The 18,513-nt window shown below is 45.0% G+C and overlaps 1 non-coding gene across 1 annotated transcript; it reads left to right on the top strand.

The window, feature by feature from the left end:
* The first annotated feature begins 3,630 nt into the window (after positions 1 to 3,630).
* Positions 3,631 to 3,732, top strand: LOC131834911 (U6 spliceosomal RNA). Its single transcript, XR_009355003.1, has one exon. It is a non-coding gene; the product is annotated as a U6 spliceosomal RNA (small nuclear RNA).
* The last annotated feature ends 14,781 nt before the right edge of the window (positions 3,733 to 18,513 follow it).

Below are 18,513 nucleotides of genomic sequence, written 5' to 3'. Positions count from 1 at the left end.
AGAATTTTTAGGGGAAAAAAAAAAAAGAATCTCTCTCTCCCTCAGCAGGATGACCCTTAGACCATCTAGGAAGAGGGTTAACACTGCTGGTATTCTGGGGTCCTTGAAGGAAATTCACAGGAATACAGGGAATAGATCACAACTGGTATGTGGAATGCCATCTCCAAAGTAGAGGCCTTGGGCCATCCGTGTTTGATAGGATCGTTTTCAGAGGGCTGCCCTCACTCAAAAAACACAGCCCCTTTACTTGTCTCTACACCCACCCCACCACTTAGGTCCTAAATCTATAAATGAATAGTCCAGACACAAAAAGGCAAACAGGTACAGCTTCTAGCTATCCATTCTGCTTTTTTCTCCCTTAGAACATTCCTAAACCATCTCTTGCTCACTGCTTCATAATCCTTTGCCTTTGTTTCTGACCAGGAGTTGTAGGAAAAATCTAAGTCTGATGGTAAGAAAGTTTAGGACCTGTCCTAGCTAGGGGATCCCAATGTCCTATCTAATTCCAAGGTTCACATGTGTCTCCTGTGATATGTAAAATCAGCATGGGGCACAGAGCTTGACCTTCTAGCCCAAGGACTCACTGTGCCAGGCTTTCCTAACCCTGCTCTCCTGACCTGCCCAGGGGGACACCCTTTTTTAAAAATTCATCCACCAGCAGTGCACCTTTCCTAAATTGCCTAAGATTATTTGCATAGGTTTGAGGTGACCCATCTTGCATCAAGAGTCCACAGTCCTCCTTTTCTTCCTCTTCCACAAATCAAGGGGTGCTGGAGGACTGCCAACTGATCCAGATGAGTGAAACAAGGTAATAGATCCCAGGCTGTGTATATTACAAACAAGCGTATCACCTGCCCAGGTGAAATACCTTTTAAAGCCTGGGCTTGCACAACAAATAGACAATAGCCAGAGTGGAACATCTAAATAAATTATTCTTGAGCCCTTCCGACCTGGAGGCTGCCACAGCCAAGTTAGAGACCAATATGCAAACCAGCTGGCTGTTCCTGTGGCTCCCTGCCAGTCTCCCAGGGTCCAGCAAAAAGCTCTGGAGAATGTTCCCTCGGTTATTGTCCTGAAAAATCTCTCCACGTCCTCAGGTTTCACCTGCTGGCTCACTCTCTCAGTCTCTACAGGTGGTTCTTGGGTGGGGCAATTTTGCCTCCTTAAGGGACACTTCCGGCTGTCGCAAACTGGGGAAGGGGCTCTACTGGCATCAGATGGGTAGAATCCAGAGATGTTACTAACCTTCCCACAATGCACAGAATAGTCCCCCACCCCCCAATCAAAGAATGATCTGGTCCAGGGATGCCTGGGTGGCTCAGTCGGTTAAGCGGCTCCCTTCGGCTCAGGTCAGGATCCCCAGGGTCCTGGGATAGAGCCCCACATTGGGCTCCTTGCTTGGCAGGGAGCCTGCTCCTCTCTCTCTCCCTCTGCCTGCCACTCTGCCTGCTTGTGCTTTCCTTCTCTCTCTCTCTCTCTCTCTCTCTCTCTCTGTGTGTGTGTGTCAAATAAATAAGTAAAATCTTAAAAAAAAAGAAAAAGAAAAAGAATGATCTGGTCCAAAATGCCAATTGCACCGAGGCTGAGAAAGCCACATTGTACACCCTTCACTAGGATACTTTTACTTGCTCTTGGTTCTTACCATCTTATTAACCCCATGAATGATGTTTGGCCACCCCTGGCCCCAAGCCCATTCTTACCTTGAATGTAAACGCCTTTGTTTCTTTTTGTTCTGTGTACTGCAGCCACTAAATAGAGACAAGACTGTCCTCCCCTCACCAGATTCTTATTAATTCTTTCAAACACTGTCTGTGGCTCTGTGATGACATCAGACCATTCCACCATCTTCCACCCCTAAAAGTCAAGCAAAGCTATGCAGGACCAACCATTAATGTTAATGCAGTCTTGGGGAGCCTGGGTGGCTCAGGCGTTAAGTGTCTGCTCAGGTCGTGATCCCTGGGGTCCTGGGATGGAGCCCTGCAGGGAGCCCGGCTCCCTGCTCAGCGGAAAGCTTGCTTCTCCCTCTCCTACTCCCCCTGCTTGTGTTCCCTCTCTCTCTGTCAAATAAAATAAAATCTTTTTAAAAATGCTAATGGACGGGGCGCCTGGGTGGCTCAGTGGGTTAAAGCCTCTGCTTTCGGCTCAGGTCATGATCCCAGGGTCCTGGGATCGAGCCCCGCATCGGGCTCTCTGCTCAGCAGGGAGCCTGCTTCCTCCTCTCTCTCTGTCTGCCTCTCTGCCTACTTGTGATCTCTGTCTGTCAAATAAATAAATAAATCTTTAAAAAAAAAATGCTAATGGAGGCTTGCTTTTTAAGTGGTGTGACGTTTCGGTTTTTAGTTCTGTTTTGTGAAGTTATGCTATATAACCAGGAAGAGCAATCCCATGCTAAGCCTCCAATCTGTGCTCTGGCTTTTTCACAAACAAAGGATTAATGTGTATCCAGCACTGTTAACTACTTTTGTTCGTGTTGTGACTTATCTCCTTTCTTGGATTTTTTTTTTCCCTGTCTCAACCCTGTCTACTCCTTTTTACCCCATAAATTGTGAAGCCTGATTTTAATTTTTCAGAAACATCCTTTAGTTTCTCAACACCTACACTTCTTTATTTTTTTGGAAGTGAGAAGTGTAGATAAGGACAGAACTTCAGGGAGACTCAGAAAGGAAGGAGAGTGAGGCTTCTCAACACCTACACTTCTTCTTTTTTTTTTTTTAACCTACACTTCTTTAAACAAAACATTTCACCATGTAGAAGGCAGAAAAATGTCTGCCTAGCCTTCAAAGATGAACGCACCCTAATCCCCAGAACTTATAAATACGTCACCTTACGAGGCAAAGGGGACTCTGCAGATGTTAAATTCAGAGGAGAGTCATCCTGAACTATCTGGGTGAATTCAACCCAATCACAGCATTCCTTAAAAGAGAAGAACATTTCCCAGCTGTGGTCAGGGAAGCAGAAGTGACAAGGGAGAAGGGTCAGTGCAGTGTTGCTGGTTTTCAAGATGGAGGACAGGAGCCATGAGCCAACGAATGTGCTCAGGCTTCAGAAACCAGAATATGCAAGGAAGTGGATTCCTCCAAGTACCCCCAGGGAGGAATGCAATCTTGCTGACACCTTGGTTGAGCCCAAGGGGACCCGTATCAGACCTCTGATCTCCAGAACTGATAAAAAGTTGTTCTTTGGAATCCACCAAGTTTGTAGTAATTGGTTAAGGCAATCATAGGAAATTAATGCAACCCCACGTTCTCCATCCCCTATATTCATTAATGTCTTTTCCTCCAAAAAACTATTCCTTTTTTTTTTTTTTTGAAAATTTTTTTTATTTGACAGAGGGCACACAAGCACAAGCAGGGGAAGTAGCAAGCAGGAGAGAAGGTAAAACAAGCTCCCAGCTGAGCGGGGAGCCTTATGTGGGGCTCAGTCCCGGACCCCATGATCATGATCTGATCGGAAGGCAGACTCAACTAACAGAGCCACCCAGGTGACCCCCCTCCACCCTCCATAAAACTATATTTGACTTCAAGGGACACCTGGCTGTCTCCATCAGTAAAACATGCAACTCTTGATGTTGGTTTACAAGTTCAAGTCCGACGTTGGGTATAGAGATTACTTAAAAATAATATCTTTAGCTCGCTTTGGCAGCACATATACTAAAATTGGAACGATACAGAGAAGATTAGCATGGCCCCTGCGAAGGATGACATGCAAATCCGTGAAGTGTTCCATGTTGTATGCGGTTTCCCAGTGAACTGCCGCTCTTCGCAGAGTAACTCCGCGGAAGAAACGGTATCAGTCAAAGTGAAAAAAAAAAAAAAAAAAAAAAACCACTATTCTTGACTTTTTTTTTTTTTTTTTTTTTTTAGATTGTATTTATTTATCAGAGAGAGAAGGGGGGAGAGAACGAGCACAGGCAGACAGAATGGCAGGCAGAGGCAGAGGGAGAAGCAGGCTCCCCGCTGAGCAAGGAGCCCCATGTGGGACTTGATCCCAGGACTCTGGGATCATGACCCGAGCGGAAGGCAGCCGCCTAACCAACTGAGCCACCCAGGCGTCCCCTATTCTTGACTTCTAAGAGACATTTTCTTATCTGAAACTATTCTCCTTATTTCCCATGTCTCCCATTAGCAAAGATTGTTCAGACATTCCTTCTGGACATCTCTCGGAGCTGTGAAGTTGCAAACATTTTAGTTTGTTTGGATGCAGCCTAATCTCTTACAGATCTTACTTTGCAAATAAGAACGAGAAACCTCTGAGAGGGCAAGGGGCTTGTCCAGTTCATGGAGTTACCAGAAAGCAGACGGCACCACACGCCCTGTCCTGACTCATCAGCTGTTCCTATATCCATTTCCTTCCTCTTGAAAAAAGAAAGGACTGTCCCACTCGTTCAAGAAGAGCCTATTTGCTTCTTCCATTTTGGGGAGCTCTGATAGTTGATGTTGTATAGATCAAAGTTTCCTGGCAAAAGTCTGGTGAGATACTCCGGGAGAATGTTTACAAAGCTTCTGTGGCCAAATAAGCTTGGAGAATGCACCCTGTTTATCCTCATCTTGGAAAATCATTATGTACCTAAAAACACAAGACTCCTCAGAAGTCCTGTAGAAAGAACCAAGTTCTAACCCAGAGTTTACCCTTTTCATAATAATATGCATGGGCATGAAACAAGAAATGCCAGTAGAGATGATCTGTCCATGTCCTTTGGCCCTTCACCTGTTGTGTGGCTGCTTTAGACCATATATGGACTTGGCTGGGTACACTATGTGGGATCCTTCGAGAATGGAACAGGTGAATGCTGAGACAGAGCCTGCTGGTTTCTACCCATTCTCCCTTGCTTTCTCATTAACAGAAGTTCATTTTATTTGGGTAAACAAGTGTTGAATTAAAGCTATTTGATTTCTTAAGCTCCTTTGAAGCTGAGTGTGGCCATGGGACAGAGTTCTGGCCAATGAGAATGGAACAGAAGTCTATAAAGGGACTTTCAGAAAAGCTTCCATGTACATCTCCTATTTATTTGAGAGAGAGAAAGAGAGAGAGCACAGGGGAAGAGCAGAGGGAGAGGGAAAAGCAGACCCCCTGCTAAGCATGGAACCAGATGCAGGGCTGGATCCCATGACCATGAGATCATGACCTAAACTAAAACCAAGAGTTGGTTGCTCAACCAGCTGAGCCACCCAGAAAGCCACCCCTACATTTCCTTGTTATCTTCCCTCTTCTTCCCACCTACAGTGCAGAGGCAATACCTGAGGTGCAGCAGCCATCTTGTGACCATGAGGTCCATAGACATCTACCAAAGGTGGCAGAGAAGAAAGCAAGAACCTGAGCCTCTGATCGTGTGATGCCATCTCACTAGCCCTGTACAGCTTCTGGTCTTCTTGAGAATCTAAGAAAAATAATAAACTGCCATCTGGTCAAGTTCTGGTAGCCAACACTGTTCCATGCACGTAAATATCTTTCTGACTGAAATCATGTTTCAATATTTATTTCTGAGTACCATAGAATTTTGCTCTATGAGTATTGTCTTGGCTTTCTTTATTAAAGGCAATTACTGGGAAGAGTATACATTTATGAAAACAGTCCAGCACCAGTGCCAAGTCACCCAAGTCAGTGGTTTTTGAAGTACAGTCTCATACCAACAGCCTAAGCACCATCCACAATCCTACTAGACCCCACCCCAGCCTTACTAAAAGAGAGGATCTGGGGGTGAGGTTCAGCAGTCTGTGTTTTAGCAAGGCTTCCTGGTGATTCTCATGTACACCAAAAGCTGAGAACCACTGACAAGTTAAAGGCATCAACCTCGGTGAGCTCAAACCCAACACAGGGGAAACACTTTGAATGAAATAATTGAGTCTGAATAGGAAGACCCATGCCAACAGCTAACAGAGCACAGGCTCCTGGGGAGGTGGTGTCTTGCCATGCCTTGACAACTCAAACAGAAAGAGAAGTAAAGCTAATAAAGTCACTAAGAGGAGCCACCACCAGTTAGTATGATTCAAGGTGGTTTGTCTCAGTGTCCCTAGGGGCCAGGGTGGAAATTTTCACGGGAGGCTTTCAGTCTCACTCTTCTCGATTAGTCACATACTGTTCCCTTGACTCCAGCTCTGCTCACAGGACAACCAAATTACAGGTAGAGATAGGATTTATATAAAGTTCAGCAAATTAAGAATGTGTGTATGTACTCACTACACACAAAATAAAGTGGTAATTATGGGAGGTGGTGGAGGCACTAACCCCACCATGCCTAATAATTTTACAGTGTAGACATGGATCAAATCATCACCTTGTATGCCTTAAATGGACACAATTTTATCTCAGTAAAGCTGAAAACGTGCAGAATGTGTACATGTGTATAAGAGCCAGGGGTGGGGTGAGGGTGTATTAGAAGTGACCAGTGTCTCTGGACCCATTAGGAGGATGCTTCAGAGGCTAAGACAAGATCCCTCTCCACCCAAGGTCTCAGCACCCTCCTGATGCCAACACCACCCCAAGGTCTATTAAATAACCAATTACTGATGACTCAATTTTCCAAAGACTCATATATTGTTTAATCTTCACGAGCATTCCTAAGAGCCTGGGATGCATCATTTTTTGCTGGATTCTTGGATACAGAAGGGGCCAGGCCCTCCTGTTCCCACTCTGCTGGTGCGGTGGAACCTTCAGGATGAAGAAGCCATTAAGAGTGACCCGCAGCAACAGCCATGGTGCTGGGAATTCAGCTCTGGCAGAATTATCCACTGTCGAGGAGAGGTCTCCTCTCCAAACCACTGACCTTCCATGGTATTTCCTACTCCCAGGCCTCCCTTTATTGTGTGAGTTGGAATATATTCAATAAATTCCCCTTTTGTCTCAATAAGCCAGGATCATTTTCTGTTGCTTGCAACAGAGAGGTCTGTCTACCATAATATTATTACCATCTTTTTTCAGATGAAGAAATTGAGACATGGAGGTTCAGTAATTTCTCAAATATATGGTAACCAGCCATTAAGATGAGCCCCAGGGATCTTTGTCTCTTAGGTATTTACCTGCTGGTATCGTCTCCTCCCATGCTGGTCTGTGTCAAGCCTGGCAGAGGTGACAGTGTGTGACTTCCCAGTCTAGATCACAAAGAACATGGCAGCTTCTGTCTTGCTCTCTCAGACGGCTTACTCCGGGCAAAGCCAGCCACCATGCTGTGAGGATGTATTAGTCATGTCTGTTATTTTTTGTATTTCCATGCTTTGACATCTAGGACCTTAATGACCTGGAGGGACTGCCCCTCCAAAGGTGAGTCAGTTCCCAGAGATAACAAACACCCTGTCTGTGAGCACACTTTTCAAATGCAAGCAACCAGTCCAGGGCCCATATCCGCTTGCCCTAATCACTCCATAGCCAGGTACTAGACAACCAGGGTACAGCTCTTGTGCCCCAGACCCTGCTGAAATAATTCAAACTAGCCCATCCCTACTTTACCCATTCCTTCCTATGGAAGCCACAATAAAGTCTCTTGCCTCCATCTTCTCCCAGCTGCCTCTGCTTCCAGACCTTTCCCAGTGCTTTCCTAAGGAGTATATGTACTCTCTTCTTGTGATCTGGGAGTATAACAAACCATCTTCTCATTGGCAGTCATTCCTGATCTGTTGGCCTTGCCACATCAAAAGAACAATAAGACATCTATTTATGTGTATATTTATTTTCTCATTCACTCATTCATTCATTTATTTATTTTTGAGATCAAGTCACACACCTAACCCACTGCACCATCCAGTCCTTTAATAAGGACTTTATAGACCTAATAAGCCTTTATTTAGTATGGGAAAGCCCAGGTAGGGAGGAACAGAGGCCTCCCAGCAGCCACCTGAGTAAGCCCCGTGAGAAACAGACCCACCAGCTCCAGTGAAGCGATGAGATGACCGCAGCCCTAGCCAATACCTGTTTACAATCTCATGAGAGAAGAAAACTCTAAGCCATCCCCAGATTTGTAACACACGGAATCTGAGAGATGATACACGTTTAATGGCTTTTTAAGTCACTAAGTTTTATTTTTTCCTTTTTTTTTTAAAGATTTTATTTATTTATCAGAAGGGGGGGGGTGGACAAGCAGAGGGGAGAGGCAGAGGGAGAGGGAGAAGCAGGCGCCTGTCGAGCAAGGAGCCCCAGGCAGGACTCGATCGCAAGACCCTGGGATCACCACCTGAGCCTAAGGCAGACAAGTGCCCAACCAACTGAGCCACCCAGGCATCCCAGTCATGAAGTTTTAAAGGAATTTGGTCCTCAGAAACAACCTGTTAGTTGAGGAACTGAGATATGAAATCAGGTTTACATAGTTCTAAAGCCCAAGGATTTCTTTTATTGTCTCACCAGTGTGGTAGCATGAACTGTGTTAAAATGTTTGTGGCTTCTGACTCAAGCAGTGAGAAAGAGTTATCTCCTATAGCAAGAATTCAAGAAGTAGATAGGTTCCAGGGGTGATTAAGCAAATCACCAAGTCACCAAGGACCCAGATAATTCTTTCCATTTCTCTATTCAACCAAGTTCATTCAGCCTATCAGCTTATCTTTCTTATTTTCAGAAGACAGCCATGACATTCAAGGCATTGCATGCAGATAACACAATATGAGTTTTCCCAGAATTCTCTCAACTGATCTCTCCCAGAGATCTCTCCCTTGGCCAGAACTATGACACACGCCCAAACCCAAACCAATCACTAGTGAGGATAATAGGCAAATGGGAGCACATGCCTGGCTCACACCAATCAGGGCTTTTGCCTGGAGCTGAGTCTTTGGAGCCCTGCCCTTAGCTACATAAGGCTCGGGGCCCCCTTGACCTCAGTCAGGGTTCTGGCACCAAGGAGGAGTTAGCATGGTGGTTAATGGCTTAGGTACATTATCTTCTCTATGAGCCAACAAGAATCCAGCTGCACCAGTGTAAAGGGAAAGCAAGATCCAGCGAAGGTGTGGGGAAAGAAAGAGGCAAAGCAAATGCACTGAGGCCAGTTGAAGGGGTTGGGCAGAACAAATAACCTGAATGACGCTTCCCCCAGAACCACTGCTCACTCACCCCATTCTCCCTCCTGAGGATGAGTCATGTATCTGCTCACACACCAGACTGCCCTCACTCTGCCAGTTTGGGTCAGAGAGTACAACCCAACTGCCTCCGAAAGCCTTCCATCCACTGGAACAGGAACAGGTTGTAGACATGTTGGTCAGCTGATGAGACACTATCTGCATTTCCCAGGGTGCAAGGTGGCAGGGTGTGTGTATAACTCTCCCCTCCGCTGGGACAAGGAAGGGTTATTTGTTTAAATGTAGTTGGAATAGCCGAAAACATGTGACCTCCTTCATTCGAATATGGAATAATCCAACGGAGATCTTCAGAGATGTGAGGAGACTAGAAGTCCAGCTCCTCTCTTCAGTAGCTGTGGAAATCCAAGTTTACATTGAAGGGACGTGGCCAGGGTCACAGAAGCAAAACCGGAGCTAAAACCAAGTCTTAAGTCTCTTGCCTCAGTGTTCCTTCTCATTACACCTTACAGGAAAAGATTCTATTCCCAATTCTGTGCCAGATCTCTAACCTCATTTTTCTGGCATACGGAATTGCTAGGCAGAATATTCTTTTTTTCTTTTTTTAAAGTATCTTTTTTTTTAGTTTTGTTTTTTTTTTTTAAGATTTTATTTATTTATCTGACAGAGAGCACAAGTAGGCAGAGAGGCAGCAGAGAGAGAGAGGAGGAAGCAGGCTCCCTGCTGAGCAGAGAGCCTGATGCAGGGCTGGATCCCAGGACCCTGGGATCATGACCTGAGCCAAAGGCAGAGGCTTTAATCCACTGAGCCACCCAGGCGCCCCAACTAGACAGAATATTCTAACAGTCTTTCATGTCCACTTAAAAATACAAACTATGCTTGAGATTGAGACATTGATTTTGAATGTCATTTAATTAGACTTTCAAGCTCGACCCTTGAAACATTTTATCTGGTGTTTACCAAACGGGCCAAAAGGTAAACTAATAATGATGTCAGCCACTTTTGTTGCTCTCCAAAAGATTACATTAAAAATTATCAAGAGGAATTCTTTTCCAAGTGACAGCAAAAATTAAGGACTTCCAATCTCCAGTTCAAGAGTTCACTGGACTCATTACTTCAGAGAGAATATAAATAAGCTTCCTGAGATGATCTTTCTAAAATAACTCTTCTGTCTACCAGCTGACTTGCAGAACTGACTTTGTAGTCAGCACAGGTCCACATGACTGGGTGCCAAAGGCTTTGGGAGAAGATTTCAAGTTTTGCCTCTGTATATGATTTTCATTCTTGATTTCTTGGCTCATTTGAAGACATCAAAGGGGAGCCGCATATGCCAACTGAATGGGTCTTCTTATCACTTTCTATTTTCCTTTAGGAGATCCATTCTGATTTTGGAAATGCGGTAACATTTTTCTTAAAGGACATTACTGAAGATGCAATCTGGTGGGGCGCCTGGGTGGCTAAGTCAGTTAAGTGCCTGCCTTCGGCTCGGGTCATGATCCCAGCATCCTGTGATTACGCCCCCTGCCGGGCTCCCTGCTCAGCAGGGAGTCTGCTTCTCCCTCTGCACCTTGCTCACTCTCTCTCCCATGCTTACTCTCTCAAATAAATAAACCTTAAAAAAAAAAAAAAAAAAAAAAAAAAAGATGCAATCCGGTAAGGGGTTTCAGGGGAATGTGTGTATGTGAGTCTGTGTCTGTGTCTATGTGTGTGCGTGTGTGTTGGGAGTTGGCTGGGTGGAGGAGGAAGATAAATTTTGGAGTTGCAATTATAGCACTTGGAACAACACGAAAAAAGATGTTTAGCATATATCCATATTAAATCTGGTCTTCATTATTTCTAGTTAGTATTGTTACCCCACAAAAATAATTTTTTTAAAGATTTTATTTATTTATTTGACACAGAGAGATCACAAGTAGGCAGAGAGATGGGGGGAAGCAGGCTCCGTGCTGAGCAGAGAGCCCGATGTGGAGCTCCATCCCAGGACCCTGGGATCACGACCTGAGCCGAAAGCAGAGGCTTTAACCCACTGAGCCACCTAGGCGTCCCACCCCACAAAAATAATTTAAAGCATTGATAGGTTAAACAGATGATTCACAGAAGATAATCAAAGGCAGTCCATTCTCTCTGTAACTACTGTTTACTTCCTCCATTAATTTTCAGGTTGCTGAATCACTGCCAGGAAAATATTCGCAGTCAAGCAAACTATATAAAATCTATTTGTCCTCATCCACTTGGGCACACAGCTAAGTACGTTAACTCTGATTAAACAATTCACCCGTCAAATGTACAAAGGACACTTGCCATGAGATAGCTTTTGTACTACCATAAAAGCAACAGTGAATAGGAAAGGACAAAGGGTTCCATTTAGTGTAGTACTGTTGTAGAGGCCCAGACAGATGCATGAAAACTCACTGGTGAGGTACCATCCTGATCTGAGCAAACAGATAGCCCAGGAAGGTTTTCAGGAGAAGGTGACGTCTGAGCTAACTGTGGAAAGACCTATCAGAGTGAGGCAGATATGGAGGTAAAGACAGAAGGTAAAACAAAGGCGTGGAGGTGTGAGGAGGGAGAGGAGGGAGTGTGGCACTTTCAAGAGCCTCAGAGTCAATATGGCGGATGCGTTGGGAGGGAGAGAAGAGATGCCGAGCCCCTGGGGACCAGCTCCCGAGTGGCTGCTTCTGCCTTGCCAGGTCAGACTAAAACCTGAGAGAAGTGGGAGCTACTGAAGGAATTATTTCAAGCAGAACAGACTTGTTTGGGTTTACTGGAGGAGTGAAGAAGTTGGGGTGTGTGTGTGTGTGTGACAGAGAGAGAGAGAGATTAAGCTTGTTTGGACAAATTTAAGCTCAGTAAAGGACAATGCCAGGTACTTGAGGTCAAAAGAACCAATACATTGTGCCATTCACTATTGCAACACCCTCTTCATTTACTTAGCACTTTAGGACGAAAGTGTTCTCCCCAGATGTTTCCTTCTTTAACCCGCAGGCAGAGAGACGGTTGGTGGGAGGCAGAGCAGATAAAAGAGACATCCAGTTTTGATGACTTTTTTGACTGTCTCAGGATCTCACCGCTGATGTGTCATCTGAGAATTTCACACTGGCTTCCTCAAATTTTCTCATTAAAACTTTAACAACCACCGTGTCTACCTATGATATTGAAAACTATACACAAGGCACCTTTCTGGGACAATGTATTCAGGGCAAAGAATCTCTCCCTTTGTCTTCCTACCCCTCCCCCACACACCCATCTGTGCTTATGCCTGAGTCCTTGGTATTTCAGTTTAACACTGTGTTCTTGAGATCTCAGATTTTATTTCTAGGAGCCATATCGGAGAAACTGAGAAATTCCTCTTATGACTTGACTACTTGAAACTTTGTAAAGAATGAAAAGGAAGCTTTCTTATCAGATTCAGGCTTATTTAAAACCTTCTCTAGGGGCACCTGGCTGACTCAGTAAGAGGAGAATTTGACTCTTGGTCTGGGATCATGAGTTCAAGTCCCATGTTGGGTGTATAGATTACTTAAATAAATAAATAAATAGCTTATAAGCAAACTAATTCATTAATTAAAACCTACTCTAGAGAATTAAAGGACAAGTTACATTTATTTAAACTTTTAATCATTAGAGCTCAGGAGCCACCATATCAGACTCCATACAACTTTAAACACATTACACGCTCATACACAGACACACACACACCCACGCTTTGGGCAGGGTCACCAAATCCATCCATTCTTTGTTACAAGTTCAAATTCACTCAAGGTTTTTGCCTCAGTCCATTAACTGTCCAACTTTTGATCTCAGCTCAAGTGTTGATCTCAGGGTCGTGAATTCAAGCCCCACTTTGGACTCTACCCTGGGTGTAGAGCCTACTTAAAAAAAAAAAGTCAACCGTCTTTGGGGCACCTGGCTGACTCTTGATCTTGGGGTATGAGTTTGGGCCACACATTGGGTGTGGAGCCTACTTTAAAAAATGAAAATATTTTAAAAAGTAATAAAGTCCAAGAGCTCTCTTGGCTCCCTTTCTAGCCACCACAGCCCCATATTTTAAAAAAGAAATAATATATTTAGTCAGATAAGTTAGTATTAGTAACTACTCACTACTAATATAGGGCATCTTCTTTTGTGTTAGGCACAAATATTCCCCCAAATAGCTATTTGCATCTATTTTCCTCTTAAGAAAATTTACCTGAGGGGCGCCTGGATAGCTCAGTGGGTTAAGCCTCTGTCTTCAGCTCAGGTCATGATCTCAGGATCCTGGGATCGAGCCCTGCATCAGGTTCTCTGTTCAAGGGGAGCCTGCTTCCCCCTCTCTCTCTCTCTGCCTGCCTCTCTGCCTACATATGATCTCTCTCTCTCCATCTTAACAAATAAAAAAAAAATAAAATCTTAACAAAAAAAAAAAAAAAGAAAAAAGAAAATTTACCTGAAAGATACTCATAAGTTTCGATTTGCATATAACTTTGAAAACTATAGTTTTCCCTCTGAGATTTCTTTCTTAAAATTAGCAAAAGATGGGGCACCTGGGGGTGCCTGAGTGGCTCAGTGAGTTAAGCTGCTGCCTTCGGCTCAGGTCATAATCTCAGGGTCCTGGGATCGAGCCCCGCATCGGGCTCTCTGCTCAGCAGGGAGCCTGCTTCCTTCTCTCTCTCTGCCTGCCTCTCTATCTACTTGTGATCTCTCTCTGTCAAATAAATAAATAAAATCTTTAAAAATATATATATTAAAAAAAAAAAAAAAGATGGGGACACCTGGATGGCTCAGTCGGTTAAGCATTTGCCTTTGGCTCAGGTCATGAACCTGGAAGTCCCAGGATCAAGCCCCATGTCAGGCTTTCGTTCAGTAGGGAGTCTGCTTCTCACTCTCCCTCTGCCCTTCATCCCTGCTTGTGCTCTCACTCACGCTCTCTCTCTCAAATAAATAAAATCTTTACAAATAAATAAATAAAATTAGTAAAGGATAATTTATCAAAAACTAACCACAGAGTAAAGTTACACTTTGAAATACTTTGTGGATTTAGCTGCATCTGCTTACGATATGAAATATCATAGGTATTTTAAACATCCTCCCCCACCCTGGGGCAAAGGCAGAGCTATGTGCTTCCTTTATTCCTTTACCCCTACCTCTGTATTTTAATGCCCTAAGTCAAGTGATGCTATCATTTGTTTGAAGATCCATGAAGCTACTTTTTCTAGACATCAGAAGAGTTAAACTGGACTTTAAATACTGTTACAGGTGGGCACCTGGGTGGTTCAGTGGGTTAAGCCGCTGCCTTCGGCTCAGGTCATGATCTCAGGGTCCTGGGATCGAGTCCCACATCGGGCTCTCTGCTCAGCAGGGAGCCTGCTTCCTCCTCTCTCTCTCTCTGCCTGCCTCTCTGCCTACTTGTGATGTCTCTCTGTCAAATAAATAAAATAAAAAAATCTTTAAAAAATATATATATTGTTAAATATTTTTATGTTACCGTCCCCTCCCCCCTCCCCTCCCCCAACCCCACCCCCCACAGCAAACAATCCACTGTCCTGGAGACCCAATGGAGGTGATTTCAAGGAGGGGGTGGTGGGGGTGGAGGCAGAAGGTAGAGAGTTGGAGGGAAAGAAGGGGCAGATTGAACATGATTTCGGGGGGGAAAAAGGCATCCAGTCTGGGCTGAAAGCGCCCTTGCTTCCCCAGGAGCAACTGGAGAGGAAACACTAGGAGTTAATCATTCAAGGCACAGGACGAAAGCAAGAAGGAATTCTAAAAATAATGCCTTCTCCTCCCAAACTGAAGCTGTCTGCAAGAAGCAGAATTGGAGAGCTTATTAGCATGACTCCTTTGCCCTCTGCAACCAGAGGCTCCCCATTTAAATCCTGGCACAATCCTGAAGGGGGAGTTTGCTCTGCAAGGTCAAAAGAATTGAGGTCAGCAAAGAACACGTATCAGGTAAAGTTTGGTGGCACGAAAACCAAGTCGCCATTCCGCATGTATGTTAAGGGCTCCTCCAAGCTCTCCATCCCTGTGGCCACCTACAGAGGTGACTGGAAAGGAAGTGGCTGGACAGAGCGGTCGCTGACTGCCGTCCTCTTGTCACACTACTTGGTCATCTTGGCAGTATCAGTTGCTTTGGGAGGAACAAGGAAAAGCAAGGTTGCCAAGGCATTTGCCAGTATGTGCGTGTCAATTCCATTTTCTGTGCCCTTTATGCAGAAGACACCCTTGCTACAGCTCCCATCTCCTCCCAAAAAGCTTGTCACCTAGATACACTTGTCTTTCAACAAACACCCCGCATTTCTTTTGATCATATACCTGATCCTATGACTGGTATCCTATGACTGGATCCTATGACTGCTGAATCCCTTCCTTCTTTCTATTTCTTTCCAGCCTTAAACATCTGGGGGCCCTGTACAAGATGCTAGAGATATGAAGAAGACCGGAACATTCCCTTCCTTCAAATTATTCTGAGTCCAGTGGAGGAGACAGAAACTGAGATCTGAAGAGAGCCTGGGAGTTAATTAAGTGACGGACTCTTGGGGCGCCTGGGTGGCTCGGTTGTTAAGCATCTGCCTTTGGCTCAGGTCATGATCCCAGAGCCCTGGGATTGAGCCCCTCATCAGCTTGCTTCTCCCCTCCCACTCCCCAGCTTGTGTTCCCTCTCTTGCTGTGTCTCTCTCTGTCAAATAAATAAATAAAACCTTAAAAGAAGAAAAAAAGTGACTGACCTTTGATTTCGGCTCAGGTCATATCTCAGGGTCGTGAGATCGAGCCCCAGGCTCTGTGCTCAGTGTGGAGTCTGCTTGGGATCCTCTCTCTCTGCCCTGCCCTCCCCCAAATTAAATAAATAAAATAAATCTTAAAAAAAGAAAGAAAGAAAGAAACTGAGACCTGAAAAATCTGAATAGTAAAGCAATTTGTCGGAGTTTCAGGTCACATGGGAGGTAGAACTTTTACCTCCTGACTCATAATGAAGATCTCTGTGCTCAAGACGACATACAAGCCTGTGCTATTTATAAATTGATGAATCCCATTAATAAATAGAGAAATCATTCCAGAAAAGGCCATTTGTTCCCAGAGAGCAGAATTCCAAGTACTAACTTCTCTTCCTCCCACTCTGTAAACAAAGACCTTGTCTGAAAGAACAGGAGTGTCCCACCAGCGCAGAAGCTGCCCAAAGAACTCAGACCTTGCATACTGAACAGTTTGGAGCAGGTGTGGGGAGGTCCCTCCCTCTTCAACAGGCACCCACCCAGCCCTGCCCACCCCCCAGCAGTGTGAATGTGGACCAGCTCCTCCGTCTTCTGAGACTGGGGTCCCACATCTGTGTAGAGGGATCATTATTCCCTCTCCACGGTTGCTGGGATATTTACATGGCGTACAGGTGCCTCTCCTCTTACTCTAAGCCCCGTCCCTGAAAAAGACCAAGAGAGGGACTGGCCGGCCAGTGATGCGGAAACAGCTGCAGGAAATCCCTCCATTTGTGTACAATGATGTGCTCAAGGTTTATAGGGGTAATAGGCACAAAGAAGCACCGGGAGGGGCGCCTGGGTGGCTCAGTGGGTTAAAGCCTCTGCTTTCGGCTCAGGTCATGGTCCCAGCGTCCTGGGATCTGCCCCGCATCGGGCTCTCTGCTCAGCAGGGGAGCTTGCTTCTCTCTCTCTCTATCTGTCTCTCTGCCTATTTGTGATATCTGTCTGTCAAATAAATAAAATCTTAAAAAAAAAAAAAAAAAAGCACCGGGAAATTTGGGTGGAAGGGATGCATGCTGGAGGCCAGGAAAGGCAACCGAAGAGATGAAAAGTTAACAAGTATATAGATAGGCCAGTGACACAAAATTAGGGAAGGAGTGGGCATGTCTATTTATTTTGTATGAGCAATTCTCAAATCTTTCTGCTTTCTGCTTTCAGATTCATCCCACTGCCACAGTACCCATGAGTCCTAGAGAAAGCAAGACTCTGTTAATTAGTAAATAATACTCCTTCTATTGCCTCCCAGCCCTACCTTCTGGTAAGCTGTCAAGCCCCTGCCCCATGGCCAGGGTGCCATATCAGGAATCTTGGGCTAAGGTCAGCTATTCGAGTCTAAACATCACTCGGTTTCAGTCAAAGATGGTTTCCCTGATGTTTGGGTTAGCTATGGCTGTGTGACAAACTACCTACAACATAGTGGCTCAAGGGGCACCTGGGTGGCTCAGTCATTTAAGCATCTGCCTTCAGCCTCAGGTCACGATCTCAGGGTCCTGGGATCAAGCCCCACATCGGGCTCTCTGCTCAGCAGGAAGCCTGCTTCTCCCTCTCCCTCTGCCTGCTGCTCCCCATTTGTGCTCTGTCAAATAAATAAATAAATCTTAAAAAAAAAACATAGTGGCTCAAAACAACATGATTTTATATGCTGTTGACTCTGTGAGACAGGTATCAGGCACAGTTCACTGGGTCCTTCTGCTTAGGCAAGGTCCACTGGGGTCAGCTGCTCAGCTTGCATTCTTTTGGAGACTGGTGGGGCTGGACAAGAGGGTCCAAGAAGACTTCATTCCCAGGGCTTAGGCTTGGGTGCTCTTCCTAGTAGCCTCCCTCTGTCCACATGCTTCATTTGAATTTCCTCACAACACTGTGGTCTTAGGGTAGTCAGACTTCTTATATAATGGCTGGCTTCCAGGAGAAAACATTTTAAGCAACAAAGGTAAGAACTATGAGCCTCTTAGGGCCCAGTCTCAGGGCTTACCTAGCCTCACTTCTACTGCACTCGATTGGTTAACACAAGTCACAGGACCAGTCTAGATTCAGAGGGAGGGTCAAAGGACTCCAGGTCTCCATGGGGAGAAGAACAAAGAACTGGCAGCCATCTTGAGTCTATCACAATCAGATCACCAGCCTCAGACTCCATCACAGTCTCTCCTTGCCTCTTCAATTTCTTTTTATGACACTTATCACAAGTTAGTTATGGGATGAACTATCTTCCTCACAGGAACCTTATGAGCAGAGAATGAGATGAATCTGTTAGATTCACCAATGTATACCCATTGCCTCGGGCAGTGCCTCACACATTGTAGGCTCTCGAAAAAATGTTTCTTTAGAGAATTGGATAAAACAGTATCAGGATAATAGGAAAACACACAGGGCAAGTCAAGACAGCATAATGTAGTTCATATGTCACAGTTCTTCATAAACAAAAGGATGAAATTGTGCTCCGAGCCTTTGAAATCTGTTTTGATACCAAAACCACCTAGAAATCTCCTATTTCCTATCTCTTCCCCCACGGACGAAAACATCTGATATGTTCCACACAAGCACCTCTAGGTGGGAGTTTTCAGGACTACCCACGATTTTTTTTTAGTTAGAAAAAATTGAGGGGTGCCTAGGTGGCTTGGTCAATTAAGTAACCAACTCTTGCTTTCGGCTCCAGTCATGATCTCAGGGGGCGTGAGACCCCCTGCGTGGGGCTCTGAGCTGAGAGGGCAGAGTCTGCTTTAGATTCTCTCTCTCTTGCGTTGCTTGGGTGGTTCCTTTGGGATAGAGCCTTGCTTCCAGTCCTGTGTGGAGCCACA

Source organism: Mustela lutreola, chromosome 6 (assembly GCF_030435805.1).
Source record: "Mustela lutreola isolate mMusLut2 chromosome 6, mMusLut2.pri, whole genome shotgun sequence".
NCBI lineage: Eukaryota > Metazoa > Chordata > Mammalia > Carnivora > Mustelidae > Mustela > Mustela lutreola.
The sequence above is the reverse complement of the archived record's forward strand: the minus strand, read 5'-3'. Positions and strand labels throughout refer to the sequence as shown.